This window comes from Camelus ferus, chromosome 2 (genome assembly GCF_009834535.1).
Source record: "Camelus ferus isolate YT-003-E chromosome 2, BCGSAC_Cfer_1.0, whole genome shotgun sequence".
Taxonomy (NCBI): Eukaryota; Metazoa; Chordata; class Mammalia; order Artiodactyla; family Camelidae; genus Camelus; species Camelus ferus.
The window spans coordinates 105,638,749-105,661,039 of record NC_045697.1 but is presented as its reverse complement, the minus strand read 5'-3'; the positions used below and the strand labels follow the sequence as shown (position 1 = coordinate 105,661,039).

At 39.1% G+C, this 22,291-nt stretch overlaps 1 long non-coding RNA gene across 1 annotated transcript in view; it reads right to left on the bottom strand.

Annotated features, from left to right (window-relative positions):
* The window catches only part of LOC116658824, a 151,798-nt gene extending 138,783 nt beyond the window's left edge, over nt 1-13,015 (bottom strand). Inside the window, exon 1 of the long non-coding RNA XR_004314122.1 lies at nt 12,894-13,015. This is a non-coding gene — a long non-coding RNA (uncharacterized LOC116658824). The remainder of the gene's footprint in view (nt 1-12,893) is intronic.
* Nucleotides 13,016-22,291: the final 9,276 nt, after the last annotated feature.

Here is a 22,291-nt window from a genome sequence, read left to right as displayed (position 1 = left end):
AAAAAGTAGTTTTGCAAAAACAAAAGTACTTGTAATAATTCAGCCCAAACTCTCACTATTCATAGAATTTCTCCATTCCATGAATGGGGGCACCTCCTTCATACACTGGCTCACGTCCATTTCTAAGTTAGTAGGTGTATTATTGTTGCAAGTAACACAGAAGTGCAGTCACTATGGCCTAAAATGCCAAAAAGAAAAAAAAAAAAGCAGGTTAATTTTATGCTGCACTTTCTCTTTTCACATCCTTCCAGAAAGTAAAGTAACCTAAATAATATCAGGATGAATTGAAGAGACAGAAGGATGCTTCTGAAATCAAAGGGGCAATCCTATCCGAGCAGCCTAGATACTGAACTGTGTGTTATTTTGGACAAAATAAAAACTATCCGACTTTGGCAAATGAAAGCAACTGGCATGAATATTGAACCTGCTGAAAATTCTTACATCAGCATTAAAATTCTCCTAGTTTGCTCTTTAAAAAACTCTGACTTCTGAAATGGAAGCTGAATTGTTGGAATAGGAATCCAGGTCTCAACAGTTTCTCTTCCTGTGCTGTCAGGACAACGAGATTTTTTGCCCATATTCAAGTCTGGAGATTGACATTCTGCTGGAGGTCTGACCAAACCTCTCTAAAACAACAGAAAGAGAATGAATACATCTCCACTGAGATCTGGTACTGACCAGTTTACCTAAAACCCTGAGCTTTCCTTGGATTGCTTCCTGCACCACAACAAAATCAGACTTAAAATATGTTTTGTACAAAACAGCAACCCTTGCCCAAAAGCTGGATTTGTAACCAAGAAATAAAACCTCTTCCTTCCAGAGAGTGAACCAGTCAGCTTAGTGCATGCCATTAATATCTGTCTTTTGCAAAGAAAAGTATGAACTCATTAGTTATGAATTACAACATTAACTTCCTGATTTCAATTCCAATTTCAACAGAGCTGCAATTACCAAGGGAATTATCTTAAAATAAGAGAGAGAGAGAGAGAAAGGGGGTTAAAAAATCATTTATAAATATAGTCAGGAGGACAAAAAGAGAATCTGGAGGGAAAATGAACTAAAGGCTAAGACACAAGGAAGCATGAGATATGGTTTAAAATATATAGAAAAATGTATAGAGTGAGAAATAGGATTCTAGCTCCAGCCTCTAAGATCACTGAAACATCTAGAGTTGACCATAGTCTCTCCCACCAGCAACCTTTCTCTTTACAAACAAAGAAAGCTGCTCTCAGCCATGGTCACGCTCTTCGGAAAACCTGAATAAAAAGTCTAAAGAAGTCTTCTCTGATAGCTTACTCTTTTTTTATTTTTTTCCCTCTTCTATTGAAATACAGTCAATTTACAATATGTTAATTTCTAGTGTACAGCATAGTGATTCATTTACACATATATATTCCTTTTTATGTTTGTTTTCATTATAGACCATTACAGGGTACTGAATATAGTTCCCTGTGCCATATAGTAGGACCTTGTTTATCTATTTTAGTATTTATAAATCCCAAGTTTCCGATTTATCCCTCCCCATCGCCTTTTCTCCCTGGCAACCAAAAGTTTATTTTCTATGTCTATGAGTCTGTCTCTGTTTTGTAAATAAGTTCATTTGAGTCTGCTTTGTTTGGGTTTTGTTTTCTTTAGATTTCACATATAAGTGATATCATATGGTATTTTTCTTTCTCTTTCTGGCTCATTTCACTTAGTATGGTGATCTCCAGGTCCAAACATGTTGCTGCAAATGGCATTATTTTATTCTTTTTATGGTTGTATAGTATTCCATTGTGTGTGTGTGTGTGTGTGTGTGTGTGTGTGTGTATACACACATACCACAACTTCTTTATCCAGTCATCTGTTGATGGACATTTAGGTTGCTTCCATGTCTTGGCTATTGTAAACAGAGCTGCTATGAACATTGGGGCCCATGTATCTTTTTTAATTATATTTTTCTCTAGATTTATGCCCAGGAGTGGGATTACTGGATCATAGGGTAAGTTGATTTTTAGTTTTTTAAGGAATCTCCGTACTGTTTTCCACAATGGCTGCACCAAACTAAATTCCCACCCCCAGTGTAGGAGGGTTCCCTTTTCTCCACACCCTCTGCAGCATTTATCATTTGTGGATTTTTTAACGATGGCCAGAACTCTTTCATTCTTGGAACGATAATAATCATCCGACTCAATTCCCCAAGAGGGAAGAGACTGATTCATCTTTGTATTTCCAGAACCTAGGAGAGCAGCTGGCATACAGCAGGCTCTCAATACATGCTAGCGAGATGAACCCAACTAAATAAGACTGAATGTAAGACCAGCTCTTCACCCAACAAAGCCTGAAGACCCAAATGCCCCATTAAGCCCTGAGGGGAGAGGCGTGGCCAAGGAAAGGCATGGGGGCTGTCAGTATCAGTGTTGTTGGAATGAGCTGTTGCAACATCGGAAGTCATAGGGCTCAGTTGTCTGGTACCAATGACAATACCAGTGCTTACCAAATATGTTATAATAATAAATATAACTTTACAAGTCTCACAGATTTCTTTGTACCTGCAACTCTAAACCAGCTTCTAACCCCAAAACTCCGGAAACCAATTTAGCCGGTCCTCTGGTGAAAAAAGCAGCAGGCGTCAGGGGTGTGCACTGGTGAGTGGGGCAGCAGAGTGGACTAGAACCTGGACCTTAATACGTCCCTCCTATGTTTTCCATAGAAGCCTGAGTCAGGGGTGCAGTTGTGAGAGAATTGTTCTCTGTGAAAAAAGGATAATGTTTACCTTAAACTACCCTCTTTTTTTACTTCCAGGAGATGTAACACAGATTGCCTGTAACCATAGCAATCAGTTCAGCTGTGAGCGCCCTCATTTATTCAAGGCACAGAGGCAGTATAGGAGAGAAAATACTATTACAAATAGGAACAATAGGTTTAATTTCTGATGCCAAAACACGATTGGTTTGGTATTGGATTCCCAGCCATAAGAAGCATATTATACTTTCTGGCTTTCATCTGCTTTCTCCTCGTCCTCAAGAGTAATATTAATTTCAATTTCTTCCAGAAAAAATGATTAACTTGTTTCCAGGACTATCTTGAGAGTGAAATAAAAATCTGGAAACACATATTCTCGGCAATGCACCATGTGCAGGAGAGCTGAGATAACCAGCCAAGGGCCATAAAACAACGTCGATGTACACTTTTTTTTACACTTTTGATGCTTTTTTTTTTTTTTCAGAGTAGTATCCAACTTCCCTTGGTTAAGTAATAAAGGATGTGCTGCATACTTACTGCTGCGTCTCCCTCATTTTAGTCTCTTTATATCCCTGGAATGAAAAAAAAAATCTAATGGAGGCTGCTTTATGTTATTTCAGTAAAGTGACAGAAAAAGTATTCTTGATTTTCAAAGCAATTACTTATATGATCCATTAATTAACCAAACCTCAGTGATACCCAAGTTTGTTAACTGTATACTGGTATTTCCACTGATAAAACTCAATAAATGTTATTTTCAAGGTATCTAGATATCCAACACTGGAGAAAAAAACTACCACAGAATTTCATCTATGAGGTAAGCTTTGCCACTTTCTCCACCATTCAGTTAGTTACTGGGTTCCTACCATATGCAAATAATGTGAGACTTACAAAGATGGGGCAGACACATACCTCCAGTTCCTACTATGTGAAAAGCAATAGAAACTATATAAGGATGAGACAAAGGTCTTTATTTCAAAATATTTCAGCCTAGAAGGGGAAAAGTCTTCGGGAGCCATGAATGAAATATTTTATCAAAACAAAGATGTTGGTAATAATCCATTTGATCAGAAAATTATACAAGTTGTTACCTTCAGCTTAGGGATAACTCAATCAGTTTTATTGAAAGTGTCTAAAATTTTCACTGCAAAATTTGAAGCTTCCTAAAGCTATAATCTGAAGACTGCTTCATTTCCCTAAAGCTCAACCCATCGACCACACTTTTAATTCGAGGAGGATTTAAAAATAATTGGAAATAATTTATTAAATATATTGCAGGTCCGGTTTGGGCTTTTTTCCTTCCTTTTGGCCCTGTGTCTCTCACTAAGACTCCTTTTCTCAAACTCCTTGGCCCAGAGTATAAGTGCCCACCATCCAATCCCAGCATCTAGTTTATAAGGTCTTGGAAGAAAACAAATTCAAGATAACTTTGCCCCGTGACCACCTGAAAGGATGAGACACATTTTAGGGTAACAATTAGAGTCATCTAGGATTGGCTTATACTCCAAACCACAACAAACCATCACTATTTTTAAATAATGGTGGTCACTGTTTCCATGCAACTGAAATCTACTATGGCAAGACTTTCTTGCTAATACTGGTTGTCAATTACCTATCAGGAGAATTAAGTGACGATCTTCAAACCAACCCCTTAAACTTGCAGTAAGCCAACACCAGCCAGGTCTAGGGACTCACTTGCTACTCCGCAAGAGTTTCTCCTTGTGTCAAAGGAGTCCAGTGGGGTTCTTTGGTTTGTGTTTTGGTTTTGTTTTCCTACTTGGGCATTTCCTGGTAGTAATTATTTTAATATCAAGTTTCTATATGCTAACCACTGTTTGGTAGCTAACCCTGTGAACTGAATACGTCCAGGCACCCTTCCTATAGTAATATTACTATCCAAACTATACCTGCTCTTTGCCCCATCTTCATAACTGTAGGACTCCCTCAACTTACCACCCAGTAATTTTCAGCTCATGATAGTTTCTCCCAAGTGCTTAGAAATATGTCTGCTCAACTCCTGTGTCCCCACATCCTCCTCCAGGCACCTTGACACTGCCTGTTCCTGATACCCTCTATGGAAACAGCAAAATCCATGCCAAGGGCATGAAGTTTTCAGAGCCACAGTCTTTGGCGCATCAGAGCCCCTGGCAGGTGTCCCCTACTCAGCTGTCCGTGGGGACTGAAGCAGGACCGTCCTCTCACAGTCCCTCCTAAAAACTGCTGCCTGCTGTTAGCCCTTTTCCTTCTCAAAGTGACCCCAGGCCCATCTTTCAGAACAAGAAGAGAGACCTTACACCAGCTCCATCTATTGTCTCTGTATGTGTCAAGCTCATCCTTACTGCTTTAGCTCAAGAAGACAAAACCAACTGATAATCTTATAATCTCCTGAAGGAAGGAATGTCAGCCCATCAGTCCTATAAAGTCAGTCACGAAAGACCAGTTTATTTATTTATATATTGTGTAATGTACACAGATACATATGTATGTGTATATATATGTATAAATATACAAACACACATATACATAGCTTAGGCATATGTGTTATATATAGGCTCATATTATTTATGCTAAGTCTCATATATAATAAAGCAGGGACTGGGTATGATAATTCAAAAAAATGAATAGCTCCAGATGAAAACACACTCATGGCCAAAACTGTTGATTAGACTCATTGCTGCCTTTAACCCAACCCTAAGAATAAGGCCAGCATCTATGGTTACGAGCAAATACATAAGAATATTGTAGCTACAAACATATGCCATTGGGTTGATGAACAGAGGCTAGAGCAAATTACCTACTAAATGCTCAGAAATAACATTTATGCAAAGAAGGTATTCATTTTAACAAAACCTTAAGCAAAGACAATAAAACCAAAAATGGATAAATGAAACTACATCAAAATTAAAACTCTTGTGCATCAAAGGACACAATCAATAGAGAGAAGAGGTAATCTGTGGAATGGGAGGAAATATTTGCAAAGTATATCTGATGATGAGTTAATATCCAGAATATATAAATAACTTCTATATCACGACAACAACAAAAAAGAAACAACTCAATACAAAAATGGGCAAAGGACTTGAATAGACGTTGCTCTGAAGATGATATAAAAATGGACAACAAGCTATTAAAAAATATTCAACATAACTATCAGAGAAATGCAAATCTAAACCACAAAGGTGATACCACTCACACTCATCAGGATGGCTACAATTGAAAAAAAAAAAAAAAAGAAAATAACAATGTCAGTGAGGATGTGGAGAATTGAAGCCATTGTGTACGGTTGGTGGGAATGAAAAATTGTGCAGCCTCTATGAAAACCACTATGATGTTTCCTCAAACAATCAAAAATGGTATTACCGTATCATCAAGCAATCCACTTCCAGGTATGTATCCAAAAGAACTGAATGCAAAGTCCCAGAGAGATATCTGTTCACTCATGTTCACTACAGCTTTATTCAAAATAGCCAAGAGGTGAAAGCAACCCAATGGCTACTGATGACTGAATGGATGAACAAAATGTGAAATACACACACACACACACACACACACACACACACACACACGGATATTATTCCTCCTTAAACAAAGGAAATCCTGTCACATGTTATACAATGGATGAGCCTTGAGGACATTAAGCTCAGTAAAGTAAGGCAATCACAGAAACACAAATACTGTGTGATTCCAATTATATGACATATCAAATTCATAGTAACAAAAAGCAGAATGGTGATGGCCAGGGTCTAGGAGAAGGGGAAAATGTGGAGTTGTTTCATGGGTGCAGTTTCAGATTTGCAAGATGAAAATTCCTGGAGATTTGTTGTCCAACAATGTGAAAGTACTTAACACTACTAAACTGTACAGTTAAAAAGGTTAAGATGTAAATTTTATTTGTTCTTTACCACAATTGAAACGTTATTATATATTTATATACACATATAAAAATTATTACATATTATATATGCATATATTAAAATTTTATATATATACATACATGAATCCAGTGGGTTAAGGGAAGCTGTTTCAGGGAGAAGAGGAACCTAGAGGAGGCATGGTGAACATTTACATGTGGTTCTGGGAGAAGAGAGAATCTTCTTCCTGGAAAAAGTGACTCATGAGCTGGTTTGAAGGATAGATAGGATTCTTCTAAGCATACAAGAAAGGAAGGAGACTCCAGGGAAAGTGAACAGCAAGTGCAAAGCAGACCTGTGTTCCTGGAACTACAAGTGGTTTGGTTTTAGAGAAGTGGAGGGAGGAGGGTGGAGTCGGGGGCAAAGAGCTTGGATTGCCGAGATGTGTAGTGACCCCTGGGCCACTACTCTTTCAGATGCGAAGGCAAAGGGCCAGAAGGCAAAGGCAGGCTTCTGGCAGGCTGCACTTCCGATGTAGGGTGAGCAGCTGGTCAAATGGTATTTCCTGGAGGGTAGGAGAAAAGGCACTGCAGTGCCACACACCTACCTATGGACAGGATCTGTGTCTCTGCTCTGGCTGGTCCCTGACCTCTCTCTTTTCTCTCTTTCTCTCTTCCTTCCTGACACACACACACACACACACACACACACAACTCCTCACTCCCAAAACCAGCCAACCCCAATAGGTAAGCCTTCAGATTTGACCAATCTGACTCTCTTTCTACAGCTTGGCAGTGGATAGGGAGACACCAGCCATGGCTCAGGAATGCAGCAGCCGACCTTACTGTTATCAGAAGGCCTTCCCGCTTATCAATGGCACTTGAGAACACAAAGTCAGCACCCAAAGGGAACTAGAAGAGCCTCTTGTTAGATGCCTGTCACGCACTATAAAACTTGCCTGGATTTAGAGGGAAGCTGCTGTTTCTCAGAAAAGGCCCCACTCTCGGTTTGTATGGATGCTGTAGCTTAAGAATCCATCTCATGGGTTTCAGGAGCAAAGACATGATCCCCTGATCTTTATGTATGAAACTTCCCATTGATACCAGCAGGACCTTTTCCTAAGACACCATTAGCCCTAAATAAGAGGTAGTCAATGAAGTCTGCACATTTTATTAGAAGATTGAAAAGCCATTATAGTCTTCACGTTCTCCCTCATTCCAACATCTCTCTGTCTCCAAGCTCTGGAACTTCTATAGCATATAATGTATGCTATGTAGTCATATAATATATAAGATCGCTCAATAGCACTCTGATTATCAGAATAAAGTGCCAAACCCTCAGTCTAGCATAAAGGTCCTTTGAGGATCAGGACGCTATTCCATCTCTAACCTCATCTCTCACCACTGGACCGTTTGGCATTTGTTGCTCCATCTTCCCTAAACTACCTACCAGACATTCCACATCAGGTCATGTTCTCTGATATGGCCCTGCCTTTTCAAGTGCTGGTCTCTTTGCTTGGATTCCTTTCCTTACAGGATTTTTTTCTACCCACCTTGGTCTGGATAACTCCCGATCTGCCTACAGCATCTTTTGGAATTCTGAGATGGGTATCCTGCACTCGTGCTCTCTCGGTCCCTGCAGCTTCCCCTGTAGGACGTACGGAAGGGTTTCAGCATTGTGTCTACCCCCGATCTCACTAACAGGGACCATCTCTTATTCTAGAAGGTTGTGGTTCAGTGTTGAGTGCAGCAGCTCAGCCATCCTTCTTCTCTGCCCTCCACAGTGTGTAGATCTTTATCCTCAGCTACATTACCCTATGAATTCAAGACAACTAGTATACTTCGAGGAATCACACCCTCCTTTCAGTATGACAAGTAGGAAGGAAGACGGCAGCAGGTGGAAGATGGCTACAATTTTTTATTTGGAGAAGGGGGAAAAAGCCCCTCAGAATTCCTCTTATGCCTCATTAGCCAGAACTGGTCATATGTCATCCCTTACACAAGGAAGTCTGGGACAGCAAGGATCTGACAAAGCAGAAAAGATTGTCACAAACAGTCTGATCACATTCACTTCCTGAAGACGGTCCATGGCCTACCTAAACAAACTTCGGATTTTGTTGGCCAGATAAAGGTTTTAGCTTTTGGATAATCATCTAATGGTATCTGCCACACTTAGATTTTGCAAGACAAATCCTGACTAAGACAATACACGGAAAAGATGGCAGCCTGGTTTCATAGAACCACATGCATAGAAAGCCCTGTTTATACAATATAAATCGGAAAGGATCCTTATGGGTTAACCAGTTAGTTTTGATATACGTGTTTAGAAGATTGGTATAGCCTTAGTGATAGGTTTTGGGAAAGAAAGAGTTGGAACTGTCATAATTGTTGTATCTATTAATCACATACTTAGAACATATTTGTTTCAGGTGTTTTGAGAGTGACTTCTCTGAAGATATTCAATCTCAAATTGCATGTCAAGTCATTTCAACTACAGTGCATAAAAGATGTGGTCAGATGTGACTCTTGTACATTTCTTTTATCCTTGTCGCTGCTAAAATGTTTTCACCGAATGTTAAAGTAGATCTAAGCTAGTTAACTCAGATGAGCGCACTGGATAAGTAAAGGTAGCATCACCAACACGGACAGACCTAGAGATTCTCACACTAAGTGAAGTAAGTCAGACAGAGAAAGACAAATATCACATGATATCACTTACATGTGGGATTTTAAAAAATGGCACAAATGAACCTTTTTATAAAACAGAAACAGACTCACAGACATAGAAAAAAAAACTTATGGTTATCAAAGGGGAAAAGGGTAGGGGAGAGGGATAAATTAGGAATTAAGGATTAACTATTATGCACAGTATTATATACAAAATAGATAAACAATAAGATTCTACTGTATAGCACAGGGAACTATAGTCAATGGTTTGTAAGAACTTATAATGAAAAAGAACATGTGTATGTATGTGTATATATATGACAAATCACTATGTTTTACACCAGAAACTAACACAACATTGTAAATCAACTATACCTCAATTAAAAAGGAACAGTGAGCCATGGTATAGGCGATAATGATGGATGTGAATTGTGAATAAATACTAAGTGAATGGTTAAAAAAAAAAAAAACAGATAGGTACATGACTTGGGTATCCATGAAATCAATGCACCCTGTTCCCCAAAAGCTAAGAGAAACTGACAGCTTCCTTACCTGCCTCTGTACTAAGCTTTCTCCATTTCCATTATCCTTAATTCATCCACCATGGTTGTTTCAAGAGACAAGAACACTTATTGGTCCCCAGGCTAATAATTTTCGCAAGGTTGAATAGGGGAGTTAAAATTTGAGTGTGCCAGAAGGTAAGGTTGGGGGAACATGGGGCTCCAGGACATGCACTTTCAGAAAGAACACAAACACTTCTCTCTTTGGATTTGCTTCCTCCCCACAGGAAGAGCAGAATCAGGCCCTGTCCTCACTGCAGAACAAGTGACTTCCTCTCTGCTCCCGTCTCCTTAGAAGCCAAGTGGGAACAAGAGAGAGGCAGAGGAAAAGGATGCAACGTGGGCAACATCTGGCCTGAGTGGGAGTTTAGAGGTTCTCCACAAGGTCCAGGTTAGATCCCAAGAAAATACACCAGACTGACATGCACAAAAAGCACAGGCATTAATCAAATGCTCCTGTTTGCCGGACCTGATCTTCCATACGTATATATCCACCAGAGTTCTTTCAGGTAAGTGTGGTAGGGCAAGGGCTGGACTTGGAAGTTCAGAGATCACCTAACTAATTACTATTTCTTTCTCAACCATTTATTCCCAACTCTCTTCTCCCCAGTCGTCAAGCATCTCGTAATGTTTGTCCTTGATTATATGGGGAAAGGTCACAGAGCACTCTAATTTAAAGGAGCATGTACAGCTAATGCAGTGAAAAGAACACAGTTTAGCAACCCACAGATCTGGGTTCAAATCTCAGCACAACTCCTTTCTCATTTCATTAATTCAGGTAACTTACTTAGCCTCTCTGAACCTCAGTTTCCTTACTAAGTTAGTAACGCTTACCTCAGGAAGTTATTATGAAGATTATATGTATAAATGAAGCAACTCATAGTTTATAAATGCACCAGGCATCGAATATATGTTCAACAAGTGTTAATCTCCCAAGTGAACATTATTACTAGAAAACTAACTCCAAACTCTATTGATGATAGGTCAACAGTAAGATATTCTTATTAAAATATATTTATTTTATTACTAAAAATAACAGGAAAAGCTATAGACAATGAGTGTGTGTTTCCAGGCTAGTTATATCATCATAATATAAGTTGACTGAAACAGAGATTAACAAGGTATTTATTATCTTTATTTCAGCATTTTAAAAAACAGCAAAATTAAGTTCTGCTTTGAAAGACTCTAGAATATTTGAAAGACTCTAGAATAGCACAGGATTGATTAGAGGTCTGTCACCACAGATTGGATGTGTTGATTTCATTTCCCCAAAAGTATCCACATAGCAATTTGGCAGTACACAAATATTCTGAAAATGCTAGCAGTTTTTTACAGCAAATAGTCATTGCACCCTTACCTACAATGTTAGGGTCCCATTTTCATTTTAAAGACTCACAATGCTTTTCAGAAGCTAACAATTTTTTTTCATCCCTACCTAGTCATTGTGAATTTGAGAGGAAGGCACAACAAATAGGTACTTAACTAAAGTAGGTGCTTTCTCTGTTGATTTCATGAATCTAAACCTATTGACTGAAGGGATATAATACAAAATTAGGAACTCACAGAAACTACTCTCAATTATACTATAATCACAGCTCATTTTTTTGATCTTCCTATTACAGTTAATTTAAGGTCACACTCTATGCCTTAAAATCTCTTGTATTCTTTGAGCCCTTGTCAAGATGCCTTGTATATAGTCAGTGCCCAACGAAAGTTTGCCACATTGCATGAGTTGATCATCCATCTTATTCACTAGATTTGACTTAGACTCACTTATGCCTTTTCTTTTTTTTCCCCCAAAAATGAAGTTCACCCACAAAGGAAAAAGGCAGAAAGATGTTGTGGCAAAAATGCTGTCCTGGAAAACAGATCTTGGTTCTGGTCTCAGCTTTCTGTGACTTTGGACAAGTCAATTAAACTTTCCAGAATCAAATTTCTCCATCAAACAAGGATGCTAGACAAGATGTATGTGCCAGACTGTAAGGTCACACGAAGACGTTCGAGGTAATGTATGTGGAACTGTTAATACTTGCAGCGAGACAATATAAAAATAGTTTTGAATAATTTCAGACTTATTGGGTTGAGTGCTAGCATTCTTGAATGACTGCTCCAAAGGACATAACGCAGATTTGCCTTTTTTTGGTATGTTGTGAGGGTATTGTGGGTTTTGTTTGTTTTTTCTTTTTTTTTAAGTTACATTACTTTGGAGGTTCATGTTACATAGGCATGAGGATACAATTCAAGAGAGCAAAGGTCAACCAAGTTCTGAAGTTGCTTGGCATTTTATCAATCATTATTTAGAGTTTCCTCTTTTATTTTTTTCCCCTCACATATCTGGCCGGGAACACAGACGTTTGTGTGATGTAATGAGAAAGGAAGTTTCATCTACTGCTCTTTCAACCTTATCTACTCAACACTTAGCTCGTGACAGACCCTGATGCTCTTAATGAATTCCTAAAGACCCTGGAAGGTCTCAGATCTCTACAAGGTGATTACAGAGGCTCACACTTTGCCAAGTCATATGCAGGTGGCTAAAGCCTGCTTTTCTCTACATCTCCTGTCCCACTTGTCCTTTTCTATGAACATTTTCCAGCAGCCATGCAAGCGCTCAGTAGGTAAGGCCCCAGCAAAATGGTCGTGACCCAAGTGACCGTGAAGCAACAGATTGTTGATGTCATCTCAGAGAAAGGCCCCAAGTGTATCTAATCCACGCTCCAGCAGCTGGTACACGGTTTTCCAAGTGTGGGTGGGCCTTTACATTGTAGGGGGTTTTGTTTTGTTTCGTTTCGTTTGTTTTTTTCACACTGCAGCGTTAAGTGCACTTCCCTTCCCTCTTGGACTGTAGAAGAGAAATGGAATTCTTAACTCGCTCACGCAGATCTCACCCGAGACCCAGTGAATGGCAGGGATCCGGCACAAACACCCACACACTTCCCTCAGTCACGGATCCCTGCTAAAGACCAGAAGCTGGCCATGGCAATGCTGAATATATGCTTCCGTTGGACTTCCATGGAATTTGGTTTCATTCGATTGTATGTTAAATGTGTTTTTAAAACAAAGAAAGAAAGAAAAGTAAGTTTCATTCTTCCTACCTCAAGGTTAGGGTGAGTCAGAGAGGTTTCAAAGGGGAGCGGAGCTGCCACCTTCATGTTCTGACACCAGAGAGGAGCCTCTGAAGCCACCTCAAAGCAGCCGAGCCCCAGCCTGCTCCGGATCCCTGTGGAGCAGAACCAATTTTTAAATGTCTTCATCTGGTCCCTCCTACTTTCATGGTTGCTCTGGGGGTGGTGAGAATCAGGACGCACTGAAAGCTGCCGGGACATCTGACTCTTTATTTTCTTGGCTCAAAGTGTCTTAACTCTGCACCAGCCCTGGCGGCTGTGCAGCATTTCACTTCTGAGAGCGGAGGCAAAGGGAGCCGTGCAGAGAGGGGCCGGAGCCCTGGCTGCAGTTCAGTGCGAGGAGAGAAGAGCCACCACCCATCCCCCACCATGCTTCAGGTGTCCTGCCGTCAGGGTCACCTTTCCCACAGGCTCTGACCTGAACTTCCCCTCCACGGTGATGGGGGCGAGAGGCGGGCACGCAGGGAGTGGTCCTAAGAGGAAACTGGTTTTAAGTATCCTTACATTTTTCTGAAAATACTTCCTAGTTTTCCCTCTCCTCAGAGTGCATTTGGATTTCATGAAGAAATCGGGTATTTGTGGGGCAGGGAGCGTGTGGAGAGGGAACTGACTCAAATATCTGAAAATCAGCTGCAAGACCGGACCTGCTCTTTGCCGCTGGACTGAAGAAGAACACGGAAGTCACGGGGCAGGCTGGGCTCCCTGTGAGAACTTCCTACCAGTCTGCCAGGAGCACCACGGACGGCTGGGGGGCAAGGTTCCGCCTCTGAGGGCACTCGAGCAAGTTCTGGGGAGTCCCTCGGCGTGGAAACCAGGCAGAGCACTGCACCGTGAGGCGGGAAGCACGGCGCTGGGAGAACGCCCCTCGCGCCCTCCCCTCACTCGCACCTTGGCGCGCGGAGGAGACCTGCGCAAGCTTCAGCCCCGCCCATCGCCCCGCCCTCCGCGCCGAGGGAGGAGGACGTTCCCATCTGATTGGACGGGAGGGAGCTGGGATCTTTCGCGCCACGTTTACCAGAGGACAGTGCTACTATACGCACTCGTGCCCGCCTCTTTGGGCTTCCAGGATTCGACTGTTCTCAAATCTTTTAAGAAAGCCCAACAACAGAGGTGTTTCTTTTTGCTCTGCCATTAACCGAGTTGGTTCTTCCTCTCCTACTTAGCTACTGTTTTTGTATGTACAATCAAAACCCCAGAAAAACCCCAGACAAACCCCATCCAACTCACAGATACAGTGGCGCACTTACTCAGAGTAGTGTAAATAGAACATAGGTTTTCCCCTAACCTTACTAAAGCATAAACAGAATTTTCTAAGTCTATACGCATTATCTTCAGAAAGAATCCAAGTGTTTCCATTGCAAATTGTGAGACAGACTAGATGGAAATTGAAGATCATCATACAATTCATAATGTCCTTAAACCCTAAAGCCTTAAGATTCAGAAAAATACGGTGTTTTCTACTTATCCTAACACTTCTTCAGTTCAGTCATCATCTATTAGGCGTAAAAATATAACTAAAATTTTTACAGATTCACGGGTAGAACTGATTGTATGTGTTGGGAACTTATACCTGTTTAAACCATCAATGAGAATTCTTTGAAACCTACTGTAGAAATTGTAAATACCGAATAATCCCCAGAAACAAGTCATCAGCACACCAATTAGACTGGCTTTGGTAAATACCTTCTCTGGCAGTTGCCAAGCATAGCAAGTAAACAAAACGGATGTTCTTTGTACCTTTTGACAGAAAGTGCTTCCTTACCTGAAGAAAATTATTCCTATAAAAATCTGTCTTGCAAGTATTTTTCTTGTGTTTCTGATACCAGTATAATCAGGAAGCAATGAAAGTGGTCGCTGAAACGCCAGTTTTCACAAAGCTCTGCGGGCCAATGGGAATGAGTATTAATTCAAATAAACTTCGGAATGCCAGCCAAACCCCTGAAACTTGTTAGCAATCCACCCAGTCAGTTGGTTCTGCTTTTTCAGTACTACCTTATCCTGAAATGACCTGATAGAAAAGCTAGTGTCTGATGACATATGACATCAAGTGTTCAACGAGAATTCTACTGGCATAACCTCCCGTGTGACTGCTTGTGTTCTCTGACCTTCCACAGCACTCAGGAAGGACTGAGTACTTTTTCAGCAAAACTTGCAAGACCAAAATTTAATTTCTTAGAGAAGTAACTCTCAACAGCATTCAGAAATTTGATTTTGGACTAGAAAATAGTAAAGTCCCTAACTGAGGTCCCTTTTTTCCCCATAAGGAGTCTTTTCTAGCATTAATTTCACTTACATACAATAGTCATTTTACATTTTATTTTGTTACTGAAGGTATAAAATGGTCTATATTTCATTTAAAACAGAAACTAGAAGTGTTTGGTCAACTTCTTTTTTGCAACAAATATTAACCCAGTGTTTTATCTTGCTTGACTTTTCAAATATGGTGTTTTATAGCACCTTGATTTCTAGCTGGGTAAATGTAAAGGTTATGTCAGCATTTGCATTATAAGTCCATGTTTTGGGGGTTTGTAACTAAGTCATAAAAAATAATTCTGACTAAAACTTGGAATGCCAAAGGTCCACCCTGAAACACAGGTTTGTTCCTAGATGTACTATACACATGTACACACACTCACGTGCAAACACACACACACACACATCAGAATTCAACAACTACTGTTTTGTAAAATACATTCATTCAATACGTTGCCTTGATGAGAATGAATTGAAAGAACGTCAAGGCTACAAAGTGAAATAAAACACGCAGTCATCCAATGGGAGCCAATTATATCCTAAGATATATGTAGTAGATTTGAAAGATAATTTAAGGACAATAGGAATTAATAGTTAAAGATTAACGGATAGAAAGATGAAGACAGACCTCCACAAAAAAATAAAAAAAGAAAAGAAAAAGAAAAATAGCTCTTTCTTAACCAGAACTGTTTGAGCCTCCTTTCACACTGTCTAGTAGATGGTCTCTGAATCTCTTTGCAGATGTGATCTAATGTCCTTGAACACACTTATTACAATTCATCATCTACATAGCAACAGACAGGGCTGTGCTCATAAACCAGAGTGGCGCTGGACCTGGTAAGTCATTAAGCAAATATATTCCTAAGTCATATGACACTTGCGTGCCCACTGCTTGCCTATAAGAAGAAAATAGGATTTCTCATATACATTTCTAAGACTTGTAAAGTGGTTTCCTTCAAGTCATATCTTGCCATTTTAGCATTATTTGGCTATTTTCAAATGCTAAAACATTTCTGAATACTTTTTTCATTGTTGTCTTTAAAATTACTATATTTTTCATTGCATGGTCGTAAAATTTGTTAGCAAGTAGGGAACAAAAGTATTTTTACTGAGACATTAAAAAAAAATTAAGAACTGGGGGAGGAAAATCTGAGATAACTTCAACACCAGAATCTAATCTTATCAAAAAGATAAGGCAGTCGGTGTGTCTGAAAAATCACTTATTTACCACTTAATCATAGAACGTATACACTCCAAGATGACTCAAGAAAGAATAAAGTGACTTAATAGAGACTAGCAGTAGTTGTAGTGCATGAATCTGTTTTAGTTGGTGAAAAAAGTTGTAACTCAGAGGTTAAGAGCAAAGACTAAGATGCTGGATTGCCTGGTTCAGATCCTGGCTCTAGCAGTGGTACTTGGCTGCATGACCTTGAACTAGTTACTCAGCCTCTCTATGACTCTGCTTCCTCATCTAGAAAGTGGGTTTAAAGTAGTATTTTGTACTTGTAGATATGTTTTTAAGATTAAATGAATAAACTGAAAACCCATTCAATGCTTGGTACATCGTAAGTGCTACTTAAGTATTTATTATTATTATTATTATTATTATTATTATTATTATTATTATTATTACTATTTGACTAAACTCAGAAGAAAAATTCTGTAGGAAAGTAGTAACATTGTTTCATGTATCAAAATCATATATCATCCGCTCATCCTGGTTCTTTTCATTTCAGACATTTTAACAAATAGAAAATCTATGTACTCAGGAGAAAATGAATAAGAATGAAGGCAATATTGGCTTACTCGTTACGATGACCATAGTAAAATAAAACTGCTTGAAGAAATATACCAAACTGTGCATGACTGGCTCTGCCGGGAAGAAATATAATAATTATGTCTATCACTTCGTGAGTTTTGCATGTGAAAATGTGGAGGAACTGATTTGTCTCGACCTCTGATGTTGCTTAAAGGAGCAAATAAAAGTAAAATCTTGTGTATCCTCTAAACTGAGGAACCTGTTTCATGATTAGAGAGGCAAGAAAGGCTGAGGGTATTGTATCCTCAAAGGAAGTTCCCAAGGTGTTGAAAGCCGTCCTAGTTATCTTAGAAGGTGGAGAACATTCCACTCTCTCCTCTGGGCAGAGAGATGGGAGGAATTTGAGACTGCACGATTCAGTGAAGGGAGAAATTCAGGATGATTTTGGTGCCACCCAACCTCGAAGCAGGTATGGAGGTTCTATCTTACCTCTCTCTTTACCCAACTTGGTCTGATACTAGCTTTTGATTGGCACAAAAGTATGTTCCAGAAATTAGGAGGAAGTCAAAACAAAGAGTAATTTGATTAAAGTGTTTCTGGCTGAATTAAAACAAAAAACCAAAAACCTCTTCTTTTGACAAGTTTCAGAGTCAGATGGAGCTATATTTGAATTAATGACCCCCTTTAGAATACCAGTAATGGAGCTTCCTGGACACAGAAATACAAATCTTACCCAGCTATCCTCACCTATTTTCCTGTCTATCCAGAGTCAAGCTGAGAAGAGGTTTCTCGGTGCTGTCTATAACCCCTACCAAAGAAGTTTTAGTATGACTACTTCAAACAAACAGAGCTCCTTCCAGGGAGGAGCCCAGGGGCAGATGTTTATCCAACAGAATTACTGCCACAATATTGGTCACCCCACCCTTGAGCTCCACTCCACCTGCAAAACTGAGTCTTAAGTGTGCAAAGTCACTTGAATACACTCAAGTTTCTCTGAGCCGTGCTGTGTGAAGCAATGACAAAAAGAACGCAGTCTGGGTTATTTTTCTGTGCAATCCCTAAGCTTGTGTTAAAAATTAAATCTGTGGTTGTTTTTCCCATCCCCAACCCCTTATTCAGTCTTACTGCATTCTTTAGGCATTAAAGTGTCCATTTCTCTTCACTGTTCTGCCGTTATTAGAAAATAAGAGCATTGCAGTTTTAAAATACTAGAGTTTTGAAAACCTTCGTTGGAGGCAAGGATATGGCAATGAAATCAGTTCTACTCATAGAGAAGGGTCAGGATGCCTCACTACAACTCTTTGGATGTCAGATGCACAGAATGCCTGTGAGTCCATTCTCTCCAAGCTGATGTGATGTTTGTAACAGCAAGCATATATTTCATTCCTGCACTAAATGACAACAATTGTTTCATATATCAATGAAGCTTCTTCTGGAGAGAATGTCTCTCCTATTTCAAGTTCATTTGACCCCCTAACAGTAATATTAGGAGAAGGTAGATTCACTAGGAATTTTGGCTCCACTTCAGTTTCAGCCTTCTAGGTGTGAAAAAATCTCAGGTCCTGCCCCAGACCTTTTGAATCAGAATCTGCATTTTAATAAGACCTGGGGTGATTTATCTGCATATTAAAGTTCAGGATGCACTGGTTAAAACAATCAGAAATTCTACTAGAAATCATACCAAGGCAGCTCCCCAAGTGCTGATTTTGGCAACAAATCAAGATCACTTTAACTCAAAAAATTTTTGATGACTTTCTCTTTATGTAATAAGAAGCTACTCTATAATATATGTTAATTCATTTGAAGATGTTTTAATGATTTTGATACCTATGATATACAACTTCCACTGAATATGTAAACTCAGAATTTTAAGCATTTATTTGCACATAAATTATAATTAGTTTTGAGCATTGTTGCTAAAAAATTGAAATCTGCAGAGAATTCTTAATTTGGCATCCTTTTAAAAACCTTTCATCCTTCCCCCCAAATTTGGATATATGTTACAGGCTGTTAGTAATTAAGGTAAATATGATATTATATTGCAAATTAACTAATGAATATGAACTTTTAAATTATTTCTATGTCATCTGTATAATTTTATATATACATAATTTTACATATAAATAAAGTATAATATATATAATGCTATATAGTCTTATTCTATATTTTTAAACACTGATTTTTCACTCATTCAAAAGTGATCAGCCCCGCCAGGGTCCCAGTGCCGGGGCTGTGGCTGCTTGTTCAAGTGAATAGCTTGAGCATCCACCAAGGACCGTTATCCCCTCAGCATCAGCATCTCAGCCTCTGGTCTGCTCTGTGTTGGCAGCCATAGTGATTCTAGGAAGCAGGTCCAACGTGAATGGAACCATGAAGGCTGTAACTCATCTGACATTCCCAAGGTCAAATGATGCACCACACTCTGGTATGTGGAATCTGTTTCCTCAGTTATCACCTGATGGGGCAGGTGACAAAGTTCAGAAGTATTACCATCCCAAGGGGTGAACTTTGACCACTGAGAGATGAGCGATGAGAGAAAAAGGTCAAGTAAGTTCCTCTCCCTTTTCCAAGACAGGGATTGTCAATAAACAGTCAAAGGGCCAATCTGGCCTGCCTCCTAGTTTGGTAAATAAAGTTTTATTGGAACATAGCCATGCCCATTCATTTGTTTATTGTCTAGGACAACCTTCACAGTACAACAGAGTTGAATAATTATTACAGAGACCATGTACCTTGCAAAATCTGAAATATTTACTATGTGGCCCTTTACAGAAAAAGTCTGCGAACCCCTGAACTAAAAGTTTGCTCTGAGGCAGGACTTGCTTGGAAAATACTGTGAACCAAGATATCAGTTAGGCTTCTGATGAAGCTCTGGCCAGCCTGGTTATGTATCTCTTCGTGTTTGCATTCCTTCCTCCCTTGTCTCACTTACCTTTGTGCCTCAGACCTGCTGCTCTGGGATTGCACCTGTCAGTAAAGCCCGAGCATGTCAGTTTTATCACAGACTCAATTTTCTAGAGAACCTGAAATAAAGACAGCTACAAATCTAAGACCCAGATTCATGAATTTTGTTCTTCCTAGATGTATTGGCTTTCTCATAAGTTGCATTAATCTATCAAACAGGATATAATCATTTTCTAATTCTTCCATATTAATTTAAACTAGTTTTACAAAGCCATCATGCCTGTAAGATCTCTAGTGAGGATGTATGGAAAATTCAGATCAATTTTCCTCGTGGTGTATATTTGGGGAGTGGTTTTGCAATGCAGGATTTCTCTTGACTCTAGTATCATTTCACTTGGTAGCACACAATTGGAAGTCACTAGTGTTTTCCAAGGTCATATTTAATGAGTATTATGGATGACAACTTGCATCTGTTATGGCTGGTCAACACCATCCCTCCTGCTTTGTATTTTGATTCCCCCTATAACTAAGTCTACCCACTTCTCTAAGTTCATGTCTGCTATATTTTTTCTATCCAATTTTAAAGATGTAATTTGCAAGTTCTATTAAACTACCAACAAAGCATTCATTTTCAGGCTAAAGAAAGACATTAAATGCTGAGACGGATGAGAAATGGAGCACAATTTATAGAAAACTGGCATAATGCCAGGGAGCTTTCAGAAGTGTGCATTGTAGCTTGCACTGTCTCTCCCTATGCCCTGCTTACTAAGGTGCTTTCCTTGAGGAAGGAGTAGTACAAAAGGTAACACCAACCTGAATTTGATCAAGGCTGTTGGCCTACCAAAGATAAAAGGGAAAACTGCTCTAGGTATACCAGAGATTTAGCCCAGATTCTCTTTCATCCCCTCTCTGTATCTCTGGTTAAGGTGGACTAGACTATGTCTGGTCAGAGAGTGAGTGACTGACCTTATTGGGAACCATGTGTTGAGTCCACCTTGGAAAGTACCAGTGTTGACCAGGACTTCTCATTCAAGTTCAGTCTTGACTGATCTTGGAACCAAATTGTGGAGAAGGAATTGCCTTGGTTCCATGTTCTTCCATGCTTGGTTCCACACTTGGTTCCAGTCCCTTAAGTCAAAATGGGTTATCTGCCATCCAGCTATGGGAAGAAAAACGTAACAGTTCTTTGTTATCAGTTCAATGTTTTTAATTGCTGACACCCACAAAAGAAATCATGATCAGACTTCGGAAATAAAGATTAAAATGGAATGCTGGTGGGTATACAGAAACCAGGGACTGTGCTTCACTTTACACTAACTACATTCTTTCCAAATGTCTCATATCTTGCTGTTCATGCTTGGGGAAACTCATTTGCCAATTTGGAAAACGAAACAAAATCTAAACTTCTCTAAAATGATGTAATGCTTTAATTTAGTCAGAGAAGTTTCTCTTTCAGTTACACCCTATTTATTCATAACAATTCTACCTTTGAAAATAGAAACGAATTCATAGATCACTGTCTTAGCTTGCATTTAGGTACCAGCCTTGAAGAAGCCATAAACATTCTAATTAATAAATTAAAACATTCCTTTGGTGTTACTATCAATGCCGTTTATCGGCTTCAGTTACGAAAGAAAACTATTGATAATTATTTGGAACATTAGGAAAAGCCTAGAAATGTGTAAACTAAACATAAGCCCTTAAAATTCAGTTAGCTTTGCTCTGATTGTATAAATAAAATCCAATAAAGATCAGATAAGACTTGGCCAAAAAAAATGAGTATTGGCTTTCCTCATGTACAATCTAGAGAAGTAAAAACCCATGCAAATCAAGCAAGCAAAATCAAGTGCCTATTTTAATTGTGCTATTACAATAATTTCCTCTATAGTTCCTGGACTTTAGAACCATCTTTTAGCGGTCTACTTTGACATCTAAATACCCAGGTAACTGCAGACAAAATACTGCTAAGGTTTCCAAATAAAATCATTTTTATCCAGATACGTGAATGGGTGTTAATATAATCACAGGAGTACCTCCCTCAAACTAAAATAAAACAAAAAAAACAAACCAAAAAATCCTAGTTTCAATTCCCCCTAAACTTCATTTTAAACCCTCTTGTTTACATAAATCTGAACCCTTTCTTGTATATCCCAATCTCTTGTAAGTTTTAGAAATAGTAGTCTCCTTAAAAGTAATATTAAATGTAACAGGGAAATTTTTGTCATTCCAATTAAGAATGTACTATTAATTATAAAATTTCCCAAAGCACCTGGATTGTAATAGCCATAGGTATTTATGCAATTAGCAACAACCCTTTATAAAAGATCTTAAAAGACATATTGTTTTATCTATAAAGCTGGCTCCATTTATTTGGGAAAAAAGATGTGTATAATAGTGAGCAGGGCCATCTCTAATATTTCACAATGCTTTATTTCTAACTGTGAAAGATCTT